The sequence below is a fragment of the Piliocolobus tephrosceles genome, chromosome 1, assembly GCF_002776525.5.
Source record: "Piliocolobus tephrosceles isolate RC106 chromosome 1, ASM277652v3, whole genome shotgun sequence".
Lineage (NCBI taxonomy): Eukaryota > Metazoa > Chordata > Mammalia > Primates > Cercopithecidae > Piliocolobus > Piliocolobus tephrosceles.
Window position 1 is genome coordinate 213,780,767 of NC_045434.1, and position 25,279 is coordinate 213,806,045.

Genomic DNA, 25,279 nt, shown 5'->3' on the forward strand with positions numbered 1-25,279 from the left:
GTATAATCCAGTTCATTACCATAACTTCCCCAAATACCCCTTCACACAGCACCACACAGGGGCGCACTCTCATCTTCCCCGTGTGGCTGGGAGTCCTGATTCTGACACGCACTGGCAGCTATGAGTCTGGCCAAGGCATCTAGCCTCTCCAAGCGTCAGCTGCACCATCTCTAAAACAGACGTGCTAGTATCTAGGCTGCGTGCCTCCCAGAGTTAACAGGGGGCACCGGTGTGATCACTCCTGGCTGGGTGTTTGTGAACTGGAAGGTGCTAATCAGAGGTGTCACCATTATACTCATCTGCCCAGTCCGTATTCCTTCAAGCCAAACAGACAAACTCAGCCATTCGTTGGCCTCCCCTTAGAGCCTTCCCTTCTATGGGCCCCACACCCTCCCCAAAGTTAATTCACATACAGTTACCAGGGTAAGGAGAAAAACATAGAGCCAAACATGAAATAACCTATATGTTTAAACTTGTGGTACAGCTAAATTCTTATAGCCTGGCAAGGAAGAGTTCAGGGAAGCATGTACTAGATTCAAATGAGAAAGGAACTCGGGGAAAACCACACTGTATTAATCTGCTCGGGCTGACCACAGTCTGGGTGGCCCCAACAACACAAATTCATTTTCTCACAGTCCTGAGAACTGGAGATCAAGAGCAAGGTGCCATCAGGATGAGGGCTCTCTTCCTAGTGTGCATGTGGCTGCCTTCTTGCTGTGCCCTCATATGACCTTTACTTAGAGTACAAGCACCCCTAATGTCTCTTTCTTTTTCTTATTTTCTTTTTTTTCGAGACAGAGTCTCGCTCTGTCACCCAGGCTGGAGTGCAGTGGTGCCATCTCAGCTCACTGCAACCTCCGTCTCCCGGGTTCAAGTGATCCTCCCACCTCAAGCTCCCGAGTAGCTGGGTGTACAGGCACAAGCCACCATGCCCAGCTATTTTTTTTTTTTTTTTTTTTTTTTGTAGAGATGGGGTTTTGCCATGTTACACAGGCTAGTCTTAAACTCCTAGGCTCAAATGATCCTTCTGCCTTGACCTCCCAAAGTGCTGGGATGACAGGCATGAGCCACCACACTGGGCCGAACCAGGCTTCTAAAGAGCTTCATTCTCCATCACTGATTTTGTGCTCTGTTACACAAAGGTTGCAGATGCTGATGCCGAAACCCCTTTCTGACCCGTAGCTCTAGAGTAAACGAACGCCTGGACTTTCCTCATCCCCTGAAGACAAAGACCTTGTTCATGAGCATCTCCCAGCAGCTCATCTCTTCCTTTTTCTAAGGACATCAGTTCTACTGGATTAGGTCCCCACACAAATTAGAACTTCCACTCATTTAGCCTTAATTACATTCTTAATGGCCTTATCTCCAAATACAATCACATTGGAGATTAGGGCTCCCACCTATGAATTTGGGGGTGGAGAGGGACACAATTCCATCCATAACACACACACACACACACACACACACACACACACACACACACACGCTTCCCTTCTCCCACGTGTGGATTGTCTCCCTGAGCCCAATCGGCCGGCGCCTTCTGTGTGCACCTGCACAGCTGTGTCTCTGGCATTCAGCATCTCCAGGGCCTGAGGGCTTCCACATGGTGAGCCAGAGCAAAGGCACACAGAATAAGGCAAGCACAGGACAATGAGAGACAGAAAGCAACTTGAGCGCAGTAAAAACTGGAGGGGGGAAGACGCCGTCCTCACTCATGTGGGAGCCAAAAAAGTAGGTCTCATGGAGATGGAGACTGGATTGGTGGTTACCAGAAGGTGGGAAAGGGGAGGAGGAGAGATGAACAGAGGCTGGTACAAACACAGGTACAAAAGCACAGTCAGATAGAAGGAATATATTCTGGTGTTCGATAGCACAGTGGGGTGACTATGGTTAACAAGAGTGTAATGCAGAGGTCAAAATAGTGGCAAGAGGGGAATGAGAATGTTCTCAACATAAAGAAAAGAGAAATGTTTGAGATGACAGATATCCCAGTTACTCCGATTTGATCATTATACGTTGTATGTATCAAAATATCATGTGTACATATAAAATATGTATAATAATAATTATTATTATTTGAGGCAGAGTCTCGCTCTGTCGCTCAGGCTGGAGTGTAGTGGCGTGATCTTGGCTCACGAAACCTCTGCCTCCCAGGTTCAAGCGATTCTCAAGCCTCAGCCTCTGAAGTAGCTGGGATTACCGGCATGCACCACCACGCCCGGCTGATTTTTGTATTTTTAGTAGAGAGGGGGTTTCACCAGGTTTGCCAGGCTGGTCTTGAAATCCTGACCTCAAGTGATCCGCCCGCCTCGGCCTCCCAAAGTTCTGGGATCACAGGCATGAGCCACTGCGCTCAGCCTAAAATATGTATAATTATTATATGCCAGTTTAAAACACCACCTTACTCTTTATGCTAGATACACTTGTAGGTACTGGTGATAGAAAAATGAAGACCCCATTCTTCCCTTGGAAAAAAAAAAAAAAAAAGAAGAAGAGATCAAGTCTCTTAGGAAAAAGAGAACCCTGCCAGTAGCATGATACAAGAGGTGAGTGCCCTGGCGGCTGCCTGTGACAGGAGCTCAGTCTAGACCGGAAGCAGAAACAGACGGGAACTCACAGAATTAAGGCTACAGACTGAGGCCAGGGTGGTCCCATAGGCATGGTAGGGCTTTCTAGATTCGGGCCCATCAATAAGAATTGTCACCTAAAAGCTTCTGCTCTGTGTGCTTCAACCCTCTTGGATGTAGTTTGAACCCTTGTACACTTTCAACCACTATCCTGAAGCACAGCTGTCTGTGAGACAATAATTCTGGAAGCATTTTCCATTGACAACTCACGGGAAAAGGGCTATGGAAAGACTACATTTCTGAATCTGAAACCACTAGATTTAAGTCTCCGCATGTCGGCGGTGAGGTCAGAGAATCCGCCACCACGGAATTCAAAGTTCTTTGCGGTTTGACATAATAGCTACCTATTAAGTTTGCCTTCTGCATGACCTGTGCAACTGCCATTTAGAAAACGGAAAGCTGTCATCCATCATGTGTCTTTATAAAGAACTTGTTTAAACTTTATCTTATGAAGCTGTTTTCATAATTATTTGGTTTAGCTCGGATTCCATAGCACTGTACAAGATGTACAAATGGAATAAAATTGCCATCATTTAGATCAGGCCAAAAATACCTTCCTGACTAAGAAGAATTAAAGAGTTTTTTTTTCTCCTTGAAAATAACATAAATCATAATGAAAGAAGCCCAAATCTAAGAATTACTTTAATTAATTAATTAACCTATTTATTTATTTTATTGAGACACAGTCTGGTTCTGTCGCCCAGGCTGGAGTGCAGTGCCACACTCACAGCTCACTGCAGCCTCAATCTCCTGGGTTCAAGCAATCCTCCCACCTCAGCCTCCCATGTAGCTGGGACTACAGGCGTGCACCACTATGCCCAGCCAATTTATTTTTTATTTTTTATTTTTTGTAGAGACGAGGTTTCACTATATTGCTCAGGCTGGTCTCAAACACCTGGGCTCAGGTGATTCCCCTGCCTCAGCCTCCCAAAGTGCTGGGATTACAGGCATCAACCACTGCATCCAACCTAAGATTTACTTAAACAAAACAAAATGAAAACAAACAAAAAAAACCCTTCCAGGCCATATCCCGGTTTGCTGTGTTATTTGTTCAAATAGGTCTCATCCTATATCCTTATGTGCACACCCCTCTACAGTGATAACTAGTGCTCAAAAAGCTGATACTAAAACACAGCAAGAGGCCAGGCACAGTGGCTCACGCCTGTAATCCCAGCACTTTGGGAGGCTGAGGCGGGCGGATTATGGGGTCAGGAGTTCGAGACCATCCTGGCCAACATGGTGAAACCCCATCTCTACTAAAAATACAAAAATTAGCTGGGCATGGTGGCGGGTGCCTGTAATTCCAACTACTCAGGCGGCTGAGGCAGGAGAATCGCTTGAACTTGGGAGGCAGAGGTTGCAGTGAGCCAAGACCACACCACTGCACTCCAGCCTGGTGACAAAGAGTGAGATTCCCTCTCAAAAAATAAAAATACAAATAAAACACAGTAAGATTCTTAATCATAATTCCCAATGAACTAATTGGCACTGGAATACAGAAAAGTGTGCTGAAATATTTGGTTGACTTTCATATTTTGCTGACACATAAAAACCATGACCTCACATATGTTTTTAAAATTTTGCCATGATGAGGTGTATTGTTAAGATGGGAATAGAGAACATATATATATTTTTAAGTTTGTTCACTTGCTCGATACTCTTTAAAATTCAGACACCCAGCTGGGCGTGGTGGCTCACACCTGTAAGCCCCACGCTTTGGGAGGCCCAGGTGGATGGATCACGAGGTCAGGAGATTGAGATCATCCTGGCTAACACAGTGAAACCCCATCTCTACTAAAAATACACACACAAAAAATTAGCCGGGCGTGGTAGCGGGCGCTTGTAGTCCCAGCTACTCAGGAGGCTGAGGCAGGAGAATGGCGTGAACCTGGGAGGCGGAGTTTGCAGTGAGCCAAGATTGCGTCACTGCACTCCAGCCTGGGCAACAGAGCGAGACTCCATCAAAAAAAAAAAAAAAAAAATTCAGACCCCCTCTGTAGGCCTCCGTTTGTACTCTTGCCCTGGGTCTCCAAAGGTTAGGGCCAGGCCTGACCTCTATGACACGCCATTCTTCCTGCTGCACCACCCTTAGCATGTGACTTTTGCTTTGTTTTGTCACCCAGGCTGCTGTGCAGTGGTGAGATTACCACTCACTGCAGCCTCAATCCCCCAGGCTCAGGTGATCCTCCCGCCTCAACCTCACCAGTAGCTAGGAGTACAGGCACGCCCAGCTAATTTTATTTTTTTTGTAGAGATGGGATCTTGCTATGTTGCCCAGGCTGATCTTGAACTCCTGGCCTCAAGCAAACCTCCTGCCTTGGCCTCTCAAAGTGCTGGCATTACAGGGATGAGCCACCAAGCCCGGCCGTATGTGACTTTTGCTTCATGTTTTTTTCACCTCATGAGCTTAAGATGGCTGCTCCAGCTGCAGCTTCATGTCCATATTCCAAGCAGGGAAATAAAAACCAGGAGAAGGAGGGCAAGGTGGTGCTATATCACAAAAGCAAAGAACTTCCAGAAATGCCTGGCTGATCTGTTGCACAACTCAGAACCATTTCACTTGGCCATCCCTAGCTGCAAAGGCTTTGGGAAAGGCAGATGTTTTGTTTTATTTTATTTATTTATTTATTGAGACAGAATTTAGCTCTCGTTGCCCAGGCTGGAGAGCAATGGCGCAATCTCAGCTCACTGCAACCTCTGCCTCCCAGGGTCAAGCCATTCTCCTGCCTCATCCTCCCAAGTAGCTGGGATTACAGGCACCTGCCACCATGCCTGGCTAATTTTTTGTATTTTTGGTAAAGACAGGATTTCATCATGTTGGCCAGGCTGGTCTCGAACTCCTGACCTCAGGTGATCCTCCCATCTTGGCCTCCCAAAGTGCTGGGATTATAGGTGTGAGCCACCGTGCCCAGCTATTTATTTATGTATTTATTTTTCGAGATGGAGTCTTGCTCTGTCATCCAGTGCAGTGGCTCGATCTCTGCTCACTGCAACCTCTGCCTCTCGGGTTCAAGTGACTTTACTGCCTCAGCCTCCCGAGTAGCTGGGATTACAGGTGTGTGCCACCACACCTGGCCTAAAGGTAGAAATTTTAGCTGGCCATGGTGCCACTCTGAACAAAATTGGGCTTCTGACAATTAGGCAAAAGGAGGGAATGGTTACCAAGTAGGCAAGTAGCAGCATCTCTCACACGGAAGGGCCAAGAGCAACGGCCCCGGGGGATGTCTGGCCTCAAGAATAACTTGTCACAAGAGAGGTAGAGTCGGGGAGAGCCCACTAATCATGACTGGGTGGCCGCCTCCACGCCAGACACTTTAGGGAGGTCAAGGTTCTGGTAGACCCCTACGCAGAACCTGGGGTAGAGCAGAGACCACAGAAAAGAGACCGTCAGAGAGTTGGCTTAGAGCAGCTACAGAAAGAAGAAGCACACGGCCCAAGGCACAAGACTCCCAAATTTGTTCTAGAAGGTAATTTGGCAACTCATATCAACAGCTCTGAGTAAAGGGCAGCTTGGACTTCTAAAGAGATCGCCTGGTAGTTCCTGCTCCCCAGATCCCTGGCGCTGTTCTGAGGCCTGGCGACTCCACTTCTCCGGTTCTTGAGCCCCCCTCACCCACCATGTACGGCCTTTTGTGCCTTCAGTAGCCATTGTTGACTTCAGTGGTAGCTCCAGATTTTCCAAGTCAAGGGCTAGAGGGGCCGCATTCTGGCACAGAGTAAGGCAAAGAAACATAGCAACGTTACACTCAGCATTTGTGCAGCAAGAGGCTGTCATTTTCGGATTGGAGTTCATTTTTGTTGGTCCTTTTTGGGGGTGTAGTGTGTGTCAGAGGCTGAAGCCCCCACACCATCTCCTACTGTTGCAATTGGTCAATTTCTACTGCAACAACAACAACAAAAACCCAATTTACATAAAAACACATATTTCAACTTTATCACATTTAAGTAGAGACATATGCTGTTTAATTGACTTTTACTTAATTACATTAAGAAAAGTCTGATTCCTCAATGAATTTTTAAGTGACATTTTGTGGCAAATGTAAATTCAAAGTTAAATATATCTTATGGCATCAAAAAAGAAAGATAAAACTGGTTTTGTTTTATTAATTTGTTTTTTTGTTTTTTTTGAGATGGAGTCTCACTCCGTTGCCCAGGCTGGAGTGCAGTGATGTGATCTCAGCTCACTGCAACCTCCGCCTTCCAGCTTTAAGTGATTCTTATGCCTCAACCTCCCAAGTAGCTGGGATTACAGGTGCGCCACCACGCCCGGCTAATTTTGTATTTTTAGAAGAGACAGGGTTTCACCACATTGGTTAGGCTGGTCTCAAACTTCTGGCCTCAAGTGATCCACCTGCCTCGGCTTCCCAAAGTGCTGGGATGACAAGTGTGAGCCACCGCACCCGGCCACAAAAACTGGTTTTATAAATTGTTTGGAAGTTTTTGCATGTCATTGTTTTTAAACACTGAATTTTTAAGAACTGAGGTTTTTTATAGATGTAAATTCCACATTTTACTTCTAAATGGCAAGTTAAGAGAGAAAGTCTCAGGCTGCTAGCTGCAAGAACGCCTCAGCAAATAACACACCATCGGTATGGGTAACCTTTATTTCTAAAGAATGACAAGCGAAATTGTACACCACTGTCTTTATATTTTTAGTTGTTAATATTGGACAAGTTTAATTTTCTTGTTTCTTTCTTTATAACTTTTTTTTTTCTTTTATGGGGTCTCACTGCATTGCCCAGACTGGTCTTGAACTTCTGGGATCAAGGGATCCTTCCACCTCGGCCCCCACAAATTGCTCCATTACAAGTGTGAGCCACCATACCAGGCCTGAAGAAGTCTAATTTTGATGAGAAGGAAATAGCTAAGAAAGCTGAGAAGGGCTGGGCGCCGTGGCTCATGCCTGTAATCCCAGAACTTTGGGAGGCCAAGGCTGGAGGATCACTTGAGTAGGAGTTTGAGACCAGCCTGGGCAACATGGCGAGACCCCCATCTCTATAAAAAATACAAAAACTTAGCCAGGCATAGTGACATGTGCCTGTGGTCCCAGCTACTGAGGAGGCCAAGGTGGGAGGATCACCTGAACCCAGGAGGTGGAGATTGCAAGTGAGCAGAAATGTGCCACTGCACTCCAGCCTGGGTGACAGAGCAAGACCCTGTCTCCAAAACAAAACAAACAAATAAACAAAAAGTCTTGGAAAACTCATGTTACAGCCAACTTGTAGAAATTTGATTATTTTCTTCTCATCGATGGCCTTTCTTTTCATTATCAGTGTTCTTTATGTTTCCTTTCATCAGAGATTCATTACGGGTGTACATTTATAAATGAAAATGAATTTCAAGTGTCCATGAGCTTCCGTAGGGATCAGCTATGAACCAGCAACCTGGGGACAGCCGTAAGGACTCCCGGCTGAGCACCTCTCTGAGGCTCTCAAAGTGTTTAATGATTTTTAGTAAACAGAAATGGAAACATTTCTCTAATGTTTCCATTAATGGATAGACCAGTCTGGCCCAGCATGACAAACTTCATTTCCTCCCAAATCCCTTTTCGCTGATCTCTCAGATCCCCAGTTGGAGGGACCATCCTTTACAGCTGACTGACTCGCCAGTCCCTAACACTGGTCAGATGTCCTGAACAAGGAAAGCTGTGATTTCTGCAACCAGAGACAATCGGTCAGTCCCGGTGTCCCTCAGCCAAGATGAACTCAGCCTGTTGTCTCCGGAGAGCTGGTAAATCGGCAGCTGAAGAAACATACAGTTCTGTGTTTCAAAATGCAAATGACCACATTTCCCTGACCCCCGGGTGATTGCTGACACATTCCTGACCAATGACTCTAAATCTGCTCCTGGAATGTGGTAAGTCGAGAAATTAAACACAAATATCCCAATCTGATAACCTTCCTCTGGTCTTTCACAGTGTTGTTTATAGAACTGAATTTTAGAAAATGAATTCCTTTATCCTCAAGGTTTTAGGGCTGTTTTTCTTCTAAGCCCAGAAACTGTAAATGTTTTCATGATACAAGAAAGCTGGCGCTCCTCCTCCTACTTAAATTACAGCCTGCTGCTGTGGATGTGTGCTGGGTTTCAGTTGCTTTCTAGCCATTCTTCCATCCCTAGAGCATCTGAATTTCCTTTTATGGAACTGCCTCATCCCCTTTGAGGGAATCCGATGAAATCTCAAATCCAAGCACCTGCCTCCCAGCAAGAATGTGGAGCTGCTAGCTTTCTGGAACTACATGATTTCCGCCCCTTTTCTTTTTCTTTTTTTTTTCTTTTTTTTTTTGAGATGGAGTCTCGCTCTGTCGCCCAGGCTGGAGTGCAGTGGTGTGATCTCTGCTCACCGCAAGCTCTGCCTCCTGGGTTCACGCCATTCTCCTGCCTCAACCTCCCGAGTAGCTGGGACTACAGGCGCCCGCCACCACGCCCAACTAATTTTTTTTGTACTTTTTTTTAGTAGAGATGGGGTTTCACTATGTTAGCCAGGATGGTCTCTATCTCCTGACTTCGTAATCTGCCTGCCTCAGCCTCCCAAAGTGCTGGGATTACAGGTGTAAGCCACTGCGCCCAGCCAATTTCCACCCCTTTTCAAACTCAGTGCCTCAACCTCACATCTGTTGGATGAGTCCAAGAGAGCCTGTCAGTACGTTCCCTTCTGCTTCCATTACACTCTAACTGGTGAGCCTAGTGCATAGGAGAGGTGCCCGTCCCTATCAGCCTTGATCTGGCTTCCCGAGAGCTCTGTCTTATCTCGAATACATATTATTCTGTCAAAACACAAGTGGAACTGCAGATCTGGGTTTGAAATCAAACTTGGTGGAGCTCTCGCCTGTAGATGTGTTCTAATCAATCCATGAGGTCTTTTCAAAAATATTGTAATTGTTTTATTATTTATTTATTATTTTTTTTTTTTTGAGACAGGGTCTCACTCTGTTGCCCAGTCTAGAGTGTAGTGGGGTGATCCTAGCTCACGGCAGCCTCGACCTCCTGGACCTCAAGTGATCCTCCCACCTCAGCCTCCCGAGTAGCTGGGACTACAGGTGCACACCACCATGCCTGGCTAATTTTTGTATTTTTTGTAGAGACGGGGCTTCACATGTTGCCCAGGCTGGTCTGGAACTCCTAGGCTCAAGCAATGCTCTCGCCTCAGCCTCCCAAAGTGCTGGGATTATAGGCGTGAGCCACTTGGCATTCAGTGAAAATCTTAAAGGATTAATGTAAAAATCACATGGTAGGATCATGAGCCTCCCATCAAGCTCTGTATCAAACATTCATCCTAAAGCGCATCACTTCAGAGTTGGAGAGTAAACAACTTCAGATAAAGGGGCTTTCCAAAACACTGGGAATTTAGGCAGCGATGGAGCTTGGGGAAACTGAGGCACCCAGTCTGACTTCTCTTCCCTGATGAGGATGTGGCCTTGCTGAAGCTGAGTTTGGTTCAAGAAAGAGGAGAGTTCAATGTTGATGAAAATTATCTTGAACGAAAGTCACGGATTGCTAGAGCAAGTTCTTCTTGAACTGTGACAATAAGACCAGGCTATACAAGTTCAAGGGCATAGCAAAAATCATAGACAATGTCAATCGGCCACATTAGGGAATCCATGGAGAGGCCACTGTGGGTCTCTGGACGCTACACTGAAATGTGTTTCATCTGCTTCCATCCTGGTGAGAGGGGACCCACTTCCATAAGTTTCCGTGTCCTTTGTTAAATAGAGAACCTAGAGTCATCGTACAGGGCGGAGGGATGTGGTTCCTTCCCACTAGACACTCATCCAACTGAAACACTACAGCTGATATCCAAAGTGAGACGGGCACCACCAGGCGTGGCAGATTCAGCAAGCTGAAAGAAGAAACACTGAGCTAGCTATTCCCAAGGTGGATACAGAGCCACCGCCACCCATGCCATGAGGCTGGGGGGTGGTGGAAGAATATAACAGTCATTTATGCAGTTTCCCTACACGGGACGATTCACGCGCAGTGATTAAGTTAAGGAAGCTGAGTAAAGTCCAGGTAGCCCACTGACTGTTCCCTGACTTCTCCCAATCATCTATCACCTGGACACGACTTGGAGCCGTAAGGGAGTTAAAAAAACTAAGAACCTCAGGCTGGGTGCAGTGGTCCCAGCACTTTGGGAGATCAAGGAGGGCTGATCACTTGAGCTCAGGAGTTGGAGATCAGCCTGGCCAACATGATGAAACCCCGTCTCTAAAAAAAAACTACAAAAATGAGCTGGGCATGGTGGTGCAATCCTGTAATCTCAGCTATTCGGCAGGCATAGGTGGGAGGATCACCTGACTCCAGGAGGCAGAGGTTGTAGTGAGCCAAGACCACGGCACTGTACTTCAACCTGGGCAATAGAGCGAGACCCTGTCTCAAAACAAAACAAAACGAAAAGCTAACAAAACAAAACAGCAAAAACAAAATCTTGAACCTTATCAAGCCTTGAGAACCAACCACCATTACACCAGGAGCATAGAACTGGCCAGATTCTGGATATGGGGAATTTCTGCAGGGCAAACGGCCCAGGTACCTCAAGAAACAATGTCATGAGAAAAGATGGAGCGGGAAGCGTTGCAGATTAAAAGAGAAGGAACAGTCAGTGGCAACCTTGGGCTCTTGTCTCATTCTGAATCTGGACAAACCAACAGTAAAAATCCATTATTGAGAAAGCAGGGAAATGGGAAAGCGGGCTGCACCTGAAAGGATGGTGGTGGCTTGGACCACGTCATTGTGGTGAAGCTGGAGCTAGATTTCCCCACATCCCTTTCTCTGTGGAGTTCTGGGTGAAGAGGTGGCCAAAAGAGGCATTGTCGTGGGGTTCGGGAGGCTGCGTGAAGCACCAGCCATGATTCTCCAGAGTTCTTAGACTTGATGCATGACAGACACACACACAGGTATCAATGAAGTCCAGCTTGTCCCCGCTCTCCTGTCCCCATCCACTTCTCCGCGACCACCAACTCTGCTGACCAGCAGCGGCCCTGAGCCAGCCTCCAGATGCTTGGCTGGGGTCCACTCTGGCTGGAGCAGTTCTTATTAAAGGGTCTTTGTTCATTGCATTAGCTTCATCATGGTATTGCATTACACTGGGGGCAAGACATTCTCTGTTGTAGGTACACACTGAAGCATTTATGGGTGAAATTATGTCATTTCTAGGGTCTGCTTTAAAATATTTCAAAACAAAAGAGGCTGGAGCGTGGAGACTAAATAAAACAACATTGAAAAATGGTAATGATTGTTAGAGTTGGAAGATGGGCCCATTGTTCTATTCGCTCTGTTTCTGGTATGTTCGAAAATGTTCATGATTCCAAATTACGGGGTGGGGGGAGCTAAGGAAATGGAACAGAACCTGAAGATCCCCCGCCCCCTCCTCCACTCCAGACTAGCACTAAGCAAAGTTGCAGGCAAAATTGCATAACTGGAAAATTCTTCAATTCTTCTTGAGGATGTGGGTTAAGGGAGGGAGGAAAAACTTAGAGTGGTAAGAGGCTGATGAATAGACAGACACCACAGAAGAAAAAAGAAAACCAATTAAATCTTACTATTACTTTTAACTGTGAGTAATACACTTGGACATGTGTGAGCTGGTCTTGTTATTCTTACAAACAAGGCTAAAAAAAAACCTATGACCTTGGAATTCTCAGATTTGTGCAGGCTGTTGAGTTCTTTTAAGTGGTGTTCAGAGGACAGGGTTTCCGGCCTAAGGATGTACTTTTCCAAAGGTACCTTCTAACTTGGAATTTTAAATATTAATTGAGATATAAAACTTCTTTTTAGGAAAAATGTAAAAATCTTCATGAGCTCAGCCATTGTTTTGGTTAGGAGAGAAGATGACCGTGTAGGATGCAGGCCAACCTAAACAGAAGGGCGGAGAATGGCAACGGGCCCACAGTTCTGTTCACAAATGTTCTTCTCCAGGGCTGAGCTTCTTGGAAAGGGGTTTATTTTATTTCATTCTATCCCCACTCCACAGTTGGGTCATTTTAGGATCTCAGCTGGTGGCCACAGCTTTTGAGGCTTCTGAGTCATCTTCTTTTTTTTTTTTTTAAGTGGTTTTTTAAAAGTTTTTTACAGTAGGGTGATATTATATGGAAAATATTAAGCAGAAGAAAATATTTTGTATTGGAAAAAATAAATGATCGGTGTTCAAAAAAGTGTATAGTTAGTAAATCAGAAAAACTGTGAACCCGTTAGAGAAACAAACTTTGAGGGAAAATACTGCATATGGTTTTAAAAGATGCAAAAGCTGATCCTAGCGCCCAGTCTGAGGAGAACAGAGGGAGGAAGTCAGAAAAGCAGATGATATGTGGGGAGGTGCGGGTGCCCAAGGCAAGAGAGAGGGAGGAGGATGGAGACTCCAGGGCTTAGAAGAGGAGACATTTGAAATGCCCAACCCTAGAGGAGATGCCAGCTCAGTCATCCTCAAGGCAGACTGGCCCAGGTTCCCACACCTCCTTGTCCCACAGTCAAGTCCAGTAAAAATGGCAGGGGTTGGAAGGCAGAGGGGGAGTAGAGACACAGAGCCCTCTGTAATGCTCAGTCGCTGATGGTTTTCCCTGAGAAGGGGATCAGAATATGCCACCCCCACGCCGGGTGCAGTGGCTCACACCTGTAATCCGAGCACTTTGGGAGGCCGAGGTGGGCAGATCACTTCAGTCCAGGAGTTCAAGACCAGCCTGGGCAACACATTGAGATCTCATCTCTATATAATAAATATTAAAAATTTAAAAAATTTAAAAAGAATATGCCACCCCAAAGATGTATTTTGGCATAAGGATTATTCTGAGCTGGAAGCACTCAAGAATTGACAAGCGAGTAGAGTTCTCTGTCCTCCCCCTTCACTGCCTGAAAGCCGGGCATAAATTTCCCCTGTAAAGGTGTCCCTCCACCCCCATCAGAGGATGAGAAGAGCACTCATCCCCAGAGGTGGCTGACCCCGAGACGAGTCTGCATGAACAGACCCTTGCTAAAATAACCCCTGACTTCCCATTCATCCCCATATGCTTCTTAGTCACTTTCCTATGATTCCTTGTCTCTCCAAGTTCAAACCTGCCTTTCTTTGTTAAAATGGTGTAAATTCCTGAGCCTAACCACTTCTTTGAGTTTCACTTTTTCTAACTCTTATGCATGTAAATGTTTATAAAAATTGTGTGCCTTGTCTCCTGTTAACCTGTTTTTTGCTATTTTATTTTATTTCATTTTTTGAGACAGGGTCTTGCTCTGTCATCCAGACAGAGTGCAGTGGTTCGATCTTGGCTCATTGCAACCTCCGCCTCTTAAGCTCAAGCTGTCCCCCGACCTCAGCCTTCCGAGTAGCTGGGACTGCAGGCGTGTGCCACCACACCTGGCTAATTTTTGTATATTTTGTAGAGATGGGGTCTTACCATGTTGCCCAGGCTGGTCTCGAACTCTTAGGCTCAAATGATCCTCCTACTTCAGCCTCCCAAAATGCTAGGATTACAGGTGTGAGCCATGGTGCCAGGCCTGTCTTTAAGTAGTTTAATTCGCAGGCCCCTAATCATATAACATAAGAGGGTAGAGGCAATGTTTTTCCTCCCTGACACCTGCATTCAAGGGTTAAGTGCACAAAATGGGGACCTCTGGGCTAATTGCCAGACCCCATTAAAATATTTCACCTGAGGCTCTTCAGATCCTTGAGGCCACCCATGACCTACAGATAAATTACTAACCCAGGCCCTCCCCATGCCCAACAGAAAGCCCAGTGTCAGGTGACCTGTTTATATTTTGACACATTTTAGCAACTGCAATACTGGCTTTAGCATTCTTGTAATACCTTAGTATTTTTTATAAACAGCTTTATTGAGACATCAAATAAAACAAACATAAAATAAACAATGGTGAGTAGATACTTTTGACATAGGAATTCACCCCTAAAACTATTTGCCACGATCAAGTCAGTGAACCTACCCTCACCCTGGTCGTTTCCTCGTGCTCGTTTGATACCATCGTATTTTCATGTGTCAAAACAGCAGTGTGGGCCAGGTACAGTGGCTACGCCTATAATCCTAACACTTTGGGAGGCCGAGGTGGGCAGATCACTTGAGTTTAGGAGTTCAAGACCAGCCTGGCCAACATGGTGAAACTCCATCTCTACTAAAAATACAAAAATTAGCTGGGCATGGTGGCTCACACCTGTAATCCCAGCTACTCAGGAGGCTGAGGCACGAGAATCGCTTGAACCCGGGAGGCAAGAGTTTACAGTAAGCTAAGATTGCACCACTGCACTCCAGCCTGGGTGATACAGTGAGACTCTGTCTCAAAAAACAATAACAACAATGAAAAAACAGTAGTGTGTTTGTGAGTGTAGCACCATTCTTTTAGACTACAGTGGGCAATTGGCTTAGATTTTGGCTCTCTCCTCAATCCGTTTCCCCACTCCTATCCCAAGCCCTGCCAGCCCTCATCATCACTTTCCTCCTGCTATTCCCTACCAAATCCTCTTGCCCCCAACCCCAAAACCAAAGCCCCTCACTCAAGGGGGGACAGTGGAACCACTCTGTGTGTTTTAAGGGTCACAGAGCTGCTCAGTCAGGCCCTGGAAATAAAGGAAACAGCTAAGCCAAGATAAGCTAGGCTCCAAGAGATGCTCTGGGATATGTTATAGATGTTTAGTTTTGATCTTTCTATTCTCCATGTCATGAATTTGAAAAGTTTTCAATAAACTGTCCCTTTTTTTTTTTTTTTTTTTTTTTTTTTTTGAGACAGGATCTTGCTTTGTTACCCAGGCTGGAGTGTAGTGGCATGATCTTGGCTCACTGCAACCTCCGCCTCCTGGGTTCAAGCAATTTTCCTGTCTCAGCCTCCCGAGTAGCTGGGATTACAGGTGCGTGCCACCACACCTGGTTAATTTTTGTATTTTTAGTAGAGACAGGGTTTTACCACATTGGCCAGGCTGATCTCGAACTCCTGACCTCAAGTGATCTGCCCACTTCAGCCTCTCAAAGTGGTGGGATTACAGGCATGAGCCACCCAGCCCGGCCTAATTTTTGTGTTTTTAGTAGAGATGGGGTTTCACCATGTTGGCCAGGCTGGTCTTGAACTCCTGGCCTCAAGTGATTCGCCCACCTCAGCCTCCCAAAGTTCTGGATTACAGGGGTGAGACACGCACCTGGCCAAAATACTTTTTTTTTTTTTTTTTTTTTTTTTGAGAGAGAGGGTCTCGCTTTGTGACCCAGGTTGGAGTACAGAGACACAATCTCAGCTCACTGAAGCCCCGACCTCCTGGCTTCAAACGATCCTCCTGTCTCAGTCTCCTGAGTAGCTGGGATTACAGGAGCACACCACCATGCATGGCTAATTTTCTGTATTTTTTGTAGAGACGGGGTTTTGCCATGTTGCCCAAGCTGGTCTTGAATTCCTGAGCTCAAGCAATCTGCCCGCCTCAACCTCCCAAAGTGCTGTTTTACTGGGATGAACCACCACGCCCAGCCTATACTGATGTTCTTTTAAAGCGGAATTTTGATGCTGAAATAAATGCTAAAATACCAATTGGCCTTGAGTCGGGGTTGACACCTGTAATCCTACTAATTCGGGAGGCGGAGGCGAGAGGATGGCTTGAATGCAGGAGTTCAAGACCAGCCTGGGCAACATAATGAGACCCAATATTTTGAGTCTCTACAAAAAATTTAAACATTAGCCAAGGCAGTGGTGTGCCTGTAGTCCTAGCTGCTCTGGAGGCTGAGACAGGAGCATCACTCGAGCCCAGGGCCACGGAAGCTGTAGTGAAGCATGACCATGCCACCGTGCTCCAACCTGGGAGACAGAGTGAGGGCTTGTCTCTAAAAATATAAAATAGGCCAGGCGCGGCGGCTCACGCCTGTAATCCCAACACTGTGGGAGGCCGAGGTGGGTGGATCACCTGAGGTTGAGAGCTTTAGACCAGCCTGGCCAACATGGTAAAACCCCGTCTTTACTAAAAATACAAAAATTTGCTGGGTGTGGTGCCTGCCTGTAATCCCAGCTATTCGGGTAGCTGAGACAGGAGAATCGCTAGGACCCAGGAGGCAGAGGTTGCAGTGAGCTAAGATCGCATCACTGCACTCCAGCCTGGGTGACACAGCGAGACTCCATCTCAAAAAAAAAAAGTGGGGAGCATCTCCCTGATCCCTCTTCCTGATGCTCCAGCCATGTAAGAATGTAAGATGTGCTGGCTTCCCCTTTGCCTACTGCCATGATTATAAGTTTCAGGAGGCCTCCCCAGCTATGCTTCCTGCACAGCCTGTGGAACCGTGAGCCAATTAAACCTCTTTTTATTATAAATTACCCAGTCTCAGGGGTTTCTTTATAGCATTGTGAGAATGGACTAATAAATTTGTGTTAGAACTTTCTGTGGTTGTCCTGGTCTTGCTTCTATTTTTAAAGTTTCTAATACATAACATTTCCCAACTGAACATGTGAGTGGTGGATAAATGTAATTTTTTTTTCCGTTTTTTTTAGACAAATTCTCCCTCTGTTGCCCAGGCTGGAGTGCAGTGGTGTAGTCTTGGCTCACTGCAACCTCTGCCTCCTGGGTTCAAGCGATTCTCCTGCCTCAGCCTCCCGAGTAGCTGGGATTACAGGTGCGCACCACCATACCCAGCTAATTTTTGTATTTATAGTAGAGATGGTGTTTTGCCATGTTGGCCAGGCTGGTCTCGAACTCCTCAGGTGATCCACCTGCCTCGGCCTCCCAAAGTGCTGGGATTACAGGTGTGAGCCACCACGCCTGGCCAATGTAATGTAAAATTAAAATTTCAACTGAAATAAATTACAGACTCAATTTGTTTTGAGGGTTTTTTGGTTTTGTTTATGAATTAATTCTAGTGGAAGCAAACAGTATTGATTCAAGCTTCCTTTTGAAACGCTGATAGAAATCTGGAGGTATATTTCTACTTTTAAAGTCTCTAATAGGCCAGGCGTGGTGGCTCATGCCTGTAATCCCAACACTTTGGTAGGCCAAGGCGGGTGGATCACCTGAGGTCAGGAGTTCGAGCCTGACCAACATGGTGAAACCCTGACTCTACTAAAAATAACAAAAATTAGCTGGGCACGGTGGTGGGCACCTGTAATCCCAGCTACTCAGAAGGCTGAAGCATGAGAATTGCTTGAACTCAGGAGGCAGAGGTTGAAGTGAGCCAAGATCACACCACTGCACTCCACCCTGGGCAACAGACTGTCTCAAAAATAAAATAAAGCTTTTCCTCCCTGACTATCTGAAGATAGGCCGCCATCATGAATGACACCGTAACTATCCGCACTAGAAAGTTCATGACCAACCGACTACTTCAGAGGAAACAAATGGTCATTGATGTTCTTCACCCCGGGAAGGCAACAGTGCCTAAGATAGAAATTTGGGAAAAACTAGCCAAAATGTACAAGACCACACCGGATGTCATCTTTGTATTTGGATTCAGAACTCATTTTGGTGGTGGCAAGACAACTGGCTTTGGCATGATTTATGACTCCCTGGATTATGCAAAGAAAAATGAACCCAAACATAGACTTGCAAGACATGGCCTGTACGAGAAGAAAAAGACCTCAAGAAAGCAACGAAAGGAACGCAAGAACAGAATGAAGAAAGTCAGGGGGACTGCAAAGGCCAATGTTGGTGCTGGCGAAAAGTGAGCTGGAGATTGGATCACAGCCGAAGGAGTAAAGGTGCTGCAGTAAAGGCTACCTGTGTCCATTTTGGATTTTTCATGAGCAGATTAATAAACTAAAAACTTTTAAAAAAATAAATAAATAAATAAAATAAAATAAAAATAAAAAGTAAAGTCTGTAATGAGTCTTAGTATTAATTTAGTTGTATTTTTTCCAACATTCTTAATTAGTTTTAGGAATGTTGAATCGATATAATACTGAAGTAATGAATATCTATACTTATTGAAATGAAAACGATCCAAATCAAAGAGAAATACTAGACTGGGCACAGCGGCTCACACCTGTAATCCCAGCACATTGGGAAGCCGAGGACGGAGGATTGCTTGAGGACAGGAGTTTGGGATTAGCCTGGGCAACATAGCAAGACCCCTTCTCTATAAAAAAAATTCAAAATAAAAATTAACCAGGTGTGGTGGCACACACCTGTAGTCTCAGCTACTTGGAAGCCTGGGGCAGGAACCTTGGGGATTGCTTGAGCCCAGGGGTCCAAGGCTTCAGTGAGCTATGATTATAGTACTGTACTCCAGCCTGGGTGACAGAAGGAAATCCTGCCTCAAAAAAAAAAAAAAAAAAGATAAATACTAATGCTAGTTATCATTTTAAAAACTGGTCAAAACCTTAAAAGGACATGTTTATCTCTATTTGCCCTTGCAGAGAAACAGTCTCATAATCACCAAGTATTACATCTGAGGTATCACATGTCCTGTGTCTTCACCATCCTCTAGAGAGAAGTTAAAATTCCTCATTCTTTTCAGATAACTGGTTCTCAGTGAGGCTGACAAACTGGGCAGTCCAGACCTGCACACTCTGGAGCTGATTCCAAGAGGGCTGAAACCAAGAAGGATGGATCACTGGATCTGAGGAAGGAGGGAGATGGAGGAGTGGAGGTGTGAACAGAAGAGAGGGATGGGGAAGGTGGCTAAGCTGGGGGTGCCTGTGCAGTGTGACATGAGGTCTGATATGATGACAGATCATAGGGGACTTCGAAGGTATAACAAAAAAGGGAAGCTAAAAAAAAGCAAATGGTTTCCCTGTTGTCTTCATGTTCTTCTTCCTCTTGTTTCCTTTCTGTTTCCCTTTCTCTTTCCCTTCCCTTTTTGTTCCTTCCTGAACAATTCAGTCCTAACATCATGAAGGGTTGGTAGAGCAAGGTAGGTGTCTTAGTCCATTTAGGTTGCTTTAACAAAAACACCATGGACTGGGTGCCTTATAAACAATAGACATTTATTTCTCACATTTCTGGAGGCTGCAAGTCCAAGATCAAAGTGCAGATTCAGTGTCTGGCAAGGGCCGGCTTCCTGGTTCATAGTCAATGACTTCTCGCTGTGTCCCCACATGGTGGAAGGGGCAAGGGAGCTTACTGGAGCCTCCTGTAGAAGGGCACTCATCCCAGCTGTGAGGGCTCCACCTTCATGACCAAATCACCTCCCAAAGGCCCCCACCTCCTAATACTATTGCATTAGAGATTGGGATTGCAACATGTGAATTTGGGGAGAACATACACATTCAATCCATTGCAGTGTTGGAGAAGAGAGGTGGCCTAGCGTGGAGAGTCAGAATCCTGGTGGGTAAGACAGACGGGCAGTGGAAGGCCTGGTGCAGATGACAGAGCCCAAGCATGAGAAGGGCATCCAGGCATGGATGATATGGGTTGGCTGTGTCCCCACCCAAATCTCCTCTTGAATTCCCATGTGTCATGGGAGGGACCTAGTGGGAGGTAACTGCATCACGAGGGCAGGTCTTTCCTGTGCTGTTCTCATGGCAGTGAATAAGTCTCACAAGATCTGGTTTATAAAGGGGAGTTTCCCTGCACAAGCTCTCTTCTCTTGTCTGTCACCATGTGAGACATGCCTTTCACGTTCCACCATGGTTGTGAGGTCCCCCTAGCCACATGGAACTATAAGTCCATTAAACCTCTTTCTTTTGTAAATTGCCCAGTCTCAGGTATGGTTTTTTGTTTTTTGTTTTTTTTGAGACGAAGTCTCACTCTTGTCACCCAGGCTGGAGTACAGTGGTGCAATCTCGGCTCATTACAACCTCCACCTCCCAAGTTCAAGCAATTCTCCTGCCTCAACCTCCCGAGTAGCTGGGATTACAGGTGTCTGCCACCATGCCCAGCTAATTTTTGTATTTTTAGTAGAGTCAGCGTTTCACTACGTTGGCCAGGCTGGTCTCAAACTCCCGACCTCATGATCAGCCCGCCTCAGCCTCCCAAAGTGCTGGGATTGCAGGTGTCAGTCACCTTACCTGACCTCAGTTATGTCTTTATCAGCAGCATGAAAATGGATTAATACAATGGAGGAGAGGCAGTCAGCATGGGAGTGGGGGCCCAAGCAGGGTAGGGAAGGCATCCATGTGTGAGAATGGCCTGCAGTGGGATTTCAGGGCCCAGGCAGGGTGGATTCAGGGCCTAGGCAGGGTGAGGAGCACATCCAGGCAGCAGGCAAAGCCCAGCACAGTGCAAGGCAGTCTGTGCCAGGGAGCTTCAGCATAAGGTGAGAAAGGTGTCCTCACAAGGCCAAGACCTGGCATGGCATGTCAGAGTTCAAGCAAGGTAAGGTGCAGCTCAGCATGGGGACTTGGAGCCCAAATGCGGGAGGAGGGAGCCCGTGTGAAGGGATGGTCTGGTGTGGAGGATCAGAGCCCGAGTGGGGTCAGGAGAACCTTTGTGCATGTTGAAGACTCAACACAGGGCCAAGCGGCCAAGCAGGGTGAGGAGGGCGTCCACATGTGGTGTGGGAGAAGGGGGCAGAGACTGGTCATCTACAGGGGATTAGTCAAATAAGTCAGTATACTTAGAATAATGTGAGCCAGGGTCTCACTGTCAGAGAAAGGAGATACAAATATGAAAAGAGAGAAAACTAGAATAAATCCTGTGGTAATGGACTGGAATTGAAGGTATTGGTGTGAGTAAAAACATATAGAAATAAACACTTTTTTTTTTTTGGAGACAGAGTCTCGCTCCATCACCCAGGCTGGAGTGCAGTGGCATAATCTTGGTTCACTGCAACCTCCACCTCCCAGGTTCAAGCAATTCTCCTGCCTCAGCCTCCCAAGTAGCTGAGATTACAGGCACGCACTACCCACCCAGCTAATGTTTTGTATTTTTGGAGAGGCAAGGTTTCGCCATGTTGGCCAGCCTGGTCTCGAACTCCTGACCTGAGGTGATGCACACACCTCAACCTCCGAAAGTGCTGGGATTACAGGGGTGAGCCACCATGCCCGGCCAAACATACATGTTTTCATGTCCACAGCTAATTTTGTTGTTGTTCTGGCTACCTAGAGGATTGGGAGCGGCAATAGCTCAATCACAATGAGCACACCTGCTGTCCAGATCTTGGTTTCTAAACACCATTCTCCACCAAGAGTTCCTTTGAGAAACGGCTGATTCCAGACTAGACAGGGGAAGCACAGGGTGAGCCTAGAACATGTACCCATCTCAGCAGAAAAGGAAGTGCTCAAAGAATGACTGAGGTGTGTCAAAAGGATACAGAAGTCAGCTTGAAGTGGTCACTGAATATGGGAGAATTTGAGCATTAAAATAAAGATGGCAACAGATTATAACCTAGTGGATACAATAGAAAGCCATGAATCCATACTGAACACATTCAGAGTTTGATGAGGAAATGGGTGTTTTTTTTTTAGTATCTCCCTCAAGTTACATATTCATTCAGAGGGAAAAAGAGCAACTTTACAGTGTAGAAGCCGAGCCAACAAATGTCACCGCATGTGTTGTAATACAGTAAGACTGCACTACTCCTGAGCTGTTCCTGCTAAAGATGCATCACTTGGCCCAAACTGTAAGGGCACATCAGAGAAATGAACACCAAAGTGCAGGCTACAAAGCAAGTGTCCTATTGAAACCACCTTTGCAAAATTATAACTCAGGAAACTATGGCAGTAGAAGATATCAGACCTGACTTGCTTCTAACCTTTAAGCTGTCCTTGTTCATCCCTAGGCAGAGGCTAAACTAACTTTGGGAAGGAATTCAGTTCATGGTTTGACTCTGAAACAAAATTGATAAAACCCCTTTCCCAAAAAGACCCCCTTCTTGCCTGGGACCACTCTGCCTTTGCAGGACTAACAAATTAGCTACAAGTTTAAAAATTACTGGCCAGGCACAGTGGTTCACGCCTGTAATCCCAGCACTTTGGGAGGCTGAGGCAGGCAGATCACCTGAGGTCAGGAGCTCAAGACCAGCCTGACCAACATGGAGAAACCCCATCTCTACTAAAAATACAAAATTAGCCGGGCGTGGTGGCACATGCCTGTAATCCCAGCTACTTGGGAGGCTGAGGCAGGAGAATCACTTGAACCTGGGAGATGGAGGTTGTGGTGAGCCAAGATGCACCACTGTTCTCCAGCCTGGGCAACAAGAGTGAAACTCTGTCTCAAAAAAAACAAACACCACCACCGCCAACAAAACAAGAAATTACAGTTTAGGGGTCATGCAGCCTCTGACTCTAAGAGTCTGAACCTCCCCAAATTGCTTCTGGCAATAACATCACTATTGTAAAACCTAAGGTCAGTGCTTGAGATATTTTGCTGACCCTGCACTCAGTGGATCAGCTAACACCACCCCGACTGGTAATCTGGCTTAACCAGTTCTGCCATCCCACCCAGGAACAGAAAACAGCAAGAAAAACTCACTTCAACCCCCTATGATTCCATCTCCATTGCACTCCCCACTTCCCAAGCCCCTACCCACCAAATGATCTTTAAAAACTCTAATCGCCAAATGCTCAGGGAGACTGATTTGAGTATTAATAAAACTCCGGTCTCTTACACAGTCAACTCTGTGTGAATTACTCTTTCTCCATTGCAATTCCCCTGTTGTGATAAATCACCTCTGTCTGGGCAGCGGGCAAGGTGAACCCACTGGACTGTTACACAAAAGTGGCAAGGTGATATAGGTCAAGGGAAGACTAAAGAAGAAGACGTGACAACTCAATGCAAAGTGTGACCATGGATCTGGTCCTTTCACCATAAAGGACCTTATTGGAACAATTGGCAACACTTGGGTGGGGTCTGAGGGTTCAATGGTGGCAATGAGCCTGTGCTACCTTCCCAACATCAATGGTTGTGCAGCAGTTATATCAGAGCCGTTTGAACCAGAGCGACTCCATCTTAAATAGGAGCTGAGTAAAATAAGGCTGAGACGCACTGGGCTGTATTCCCAGATGGTTATGGCATTCTAAGTCACAGGACGAGATAGGAGGTTGGCACAAGATACAGGTCATAAAGACATTGCTGAAAAAACAGGCTGCAGTGAAGAAGCCGGCTAAAATCCACCAAAAACCAAGATGGTGTCGAGAGTGACCGCTGGTCATCCTCACTGCTTCCCTCCCACCAGCGCCATGACAGTTTGCAAATGCCATGGCAACATCAGGAAGTTACCCTCTATGGTCTAAAAGGGGGAGGCATGAATAATCCACCCCTTGTTGAGCATATCATCAAGAAATAACTGTAAAAACAGGCAACCAGCCACCCTCAGGGCTGCTGTGTCCATGGAGTAGCCATTGTTTTATTCCTTTGCTTACTTAATCAACTGGTTTTCACTTTACAGACTCACCCTGAATTCTTTCTTGTGCGAGATCCAAGAACTCTCTCTTGGGGTCTGGATTGGGACCTTTTCCTGGGACAGTTATGCAGGAGGACGTCCTTAATCTGTAGGAAGCACACGCTGAAGTGCTCAGGCTCAATGGGCCTTCTGGTTGGCAACTGACTCTTCAATGCCCCAGAGAAAAAAGTTTTTGAGGTTTACTTGTGACTTTTCTGTAGGTATGTGGTTGTTAGTAAAAATGTAACAAACATTTAAATACATAAGGCATCCTATTATTTTCTCTTAAAAGTACCTCTTAAAGGGGTGTATTCATGATGGCAGTCAGTCTAGAAGGAGACAGACAGTAAGTGGGAGGCACCCCCCTCCACCCCACCCCCGTCTGGATGAGTCAGCCCCCGCATTCTGCCTTTCCTGACCCCCAAGTCCAGCTCAGAAGCCCTTCTTAGGAGTTTCCCATGAGCCTCTATTTGCTCATCACAGCACTTCTGATTTGGTAATTGTAACGGCCCATTTACTTATACATTCCATGAGGTTAGAGGTATTGTCTGACTTGCTCACCACTGTCTTCCTGGAAGTGGAGGCAATTTCCGGGACATGATAGCTCCTCAGTAGGCATTTGCTGAACCATTCTTCTTCTTTTTTTTTTTTTTTGGAGACAATGTCTGGCTGTATCACCCAGGCTGGAGTGCAGTGGCACGATCTTAGCTCACTGCAACCTCCACTTCCTGGGCTCAAGTGGCCCTCCAGCCGCAGCCTGCCGAGTAGCTGGAACCACAGGCACACACACCACGCCTGGTTAATTTTTGTATTTTTTTTGTACAGATGGGGTTTTGCCAGGTTGCCCAGGCTGGTTTCGAACTCCTGAGATCAAGTGATTCCACTCGCCTTGGCCTCCCAAAGTGCTGGGATTACGGTGGCTCACACCATAGCTGGCTGGAATGTCTCGAATCAAGCAGTTAAAAGGTAAAGACCAATGCTGTAGCCGCGTGATCCACCTGTTCTTCAGCATAGATAAAGCTCTTTGCCCTCCTTCTTGGAACTATGGCATGGTTTTGCTCTCGACTCTCCTGAGTCCTTGCAGAGGAGGCCTGGAAAGGCCTGGTGTGAGTCACTGCCATCGATCAACATGACATTGTTCTCGAAGGGCTCGCAGTGGGGAAACCTAAAAAGGAAGAAAATGAGAGCTCTTGCCAGGGCTACTGAACAAAGGGTCAAGCACCCAGCCATTCACCGAGTTCCAGTCTCTTAATAACAAGGTTATGAAGCTATGCAAAGCCTTCATCCCTTCTCATAACTACACAGGCATGTCAGGGCTTCTGAAGTTGTAACAGTGATTTCCTTTAAAGAAAACCACTGTGAGTAAACCAAGGACACTTCACCCTTGACTTTGAAAATGTCTACAAACTTTCCCAAAGCAAATCTCTGCCGGTGTTT

General features: G+C 46.2%; 1 long non-coding RNA gene and 1 pseudogene across 2 annotated transcripts; one reads left to right on the forward strand and one right to left on the reverse strand.

Moving 5' to 3' along the window:
* Positions 1–6,081: 6,081 nt before the first annotated feature.
* LOC111544631 lies at positions 6,082–24,570 on the reverse strand. Its single transcript, XR_002732228.2, has 3 exons — positions 24,404–24,570; positions 23,855–24,009; positions 6,082–6,333 (listed from the first exon to the last, which is right to left on the reverse strand). It is a non-coding gene; the product is annotated as an uncharacterized LOC111544631 (long non-coding RNA).
* On the forward strand, positions 17,820–18,346 carry LOC113219764 (annotated as a pseudogene). The gene has a single exon (XR_003306751.1). The product of XR_003306751.1 is annotated as a 40S ribosomal protein S24 pseudogene (transcript).
* Positions 24,571–25,279: the final 709 nt, after the last annotated feature.